Source organism: Octodon degus, unplaced genomic scaffold (assembly GCF_000260255.1).
Source record: "Octodon degus isolate 3935 unplaced genomic scaffold, OctDeg1.0 scaffold00081, whole genome shotgun sequence".
NCBI classification, from domain to species: domain Eukaryota; kingdom Metazoa; phylum Chordata; class Mammalia; order Rodentia; family Octodontidae; genus Octodon; species Octodon degus.
In genome coordinates, this window is record NW_004524657.1 from 8,706,892 (window position 1) to 8,708,349 (window position 1,458).

The following is a 1,458-nucleotide window of genomic DNA, read 5'->3' on the forward strand; positions in this document are numbered from 1 at the left end:
AAAAATAATAATAATAATAAAACACATACCACATTCTCTATACATTCAGCATAATGTATAGACAATGTATAAACATACTTTATACATTCAGTGAGCTGCCAATAATTCCCTATGTCTGAAGAACGGACTAAATGTAGAGCAGATAGACACAAGGCTAGTTAGAAAAAGGCAAAGGCAAAAACATTAAAGACCTTATGTGTTAAAACAGGTAGTTCAATTTTATCTTCAAGGTTGTAAGAATCCACAGAAAGATGTTGTTAAACTAGTGATGACAAGATCTGAATTTTAGAATGAATAAACAAAAAATATGAGGAATAAGCTAAGAAAAAATGACTATCACAGGAAGCCCAAACATAGTAATAAAGATACAAAGTTATTTGAGCTTGACCTGAAAAACTGGCAATAAGAAAGAGATTAGGGGCTGGGAGGATAGCTTGGCAATCTAAGCACCTGGTTGGCAAGCACAAGGATCCGAGTTCGATCCCCAGTACCACTGCCATGCCTACCCCCAGAACCAAACCCAGCGTGGTGGTGCATGCATGTAATCCCAGCACTGGGCAGACTGAGACAGGAGGATCACTATCAGTCCAAGCTGTGTAGCAAGACAACCTGTATCAAAGGAAGGAAGGGAGGGAGAGAGGGAAGGAGGAAGGGAGGAAAAGTGAAGTCAAGAAAAATTTCTAAATTCTAATTTATAAAACTGAGTATATGGACAAGTCATTCACTAAGATAGTAAGGCCATACAAAAGCAAGACTGAATTAGAGAATATTATATTTTCATTTTGGAACTAATTAAGTTTAGGACATATCAGCCTTAAGGAAGAAGATCTGGTGTAGCTAAATTCTAGTACCAAAACTAGGAGAAGGGGGAAAGCGAAAAAGAATTTCATTGGAACTCTTCTGATTATATTTTAATTTCATGAACACTTAATTTAGGTGCTAACAATTCCTGATGGGGAGAACTATTCTTCAGAAAAAATGAAACATTCCACCTCTCTGATTTCAAAAAGATCAGTCATGGGATGAGGGAACTAATGAACTATCATTTGGAGGAGAGTTAAATCTTTTCATAAGAGGCAAATGCATTATAGTGTCATTCCTTCCACTAATGCTTTATTTAGATCAGCACAATTAGAAGTCAGTTCTTTTGAAAAACATTTGAGCTCACCCATCAAGCTGGTACAAATGTAGATTTATTATCAGAATAAAAGAAATGTTGAAAATCTGTAACATATGTACTTTTGCATGTTACCCTGTTTTTTTCGTTTCTGATTTTTGTCTTGTTTTTGTTTTTACTCAAGATAAAATAAAATTCTAATAATAATAAAAAAGAATAAAAGAAATGCTTCTGTGAAACAGCAAAGTTTTAGAAAGTTTATAAAACACATGACATAATGTTCACAAGTCTCTTTTGCTGGTAAAGAAATATTATATGATTAATACATACAGGTATTGAGT

At 34.2% G+C, this 1,458-nt stretch overlaps 1 protein-coding gene across 3 annotated transcripts in view; it reads right to left on the reverse strand.

The window, feature by feature from the left end:
• Positions 1-1,458, reverse strand: part of Senp7 (SUMO1/sentrin specific peptidase 7) — a 219,917-nt gene that overhangs the window by 77,342 nt on the left and 141,117 nt on the right. The gene's annotated exons all lie outside the window — the stretch shown is intronic.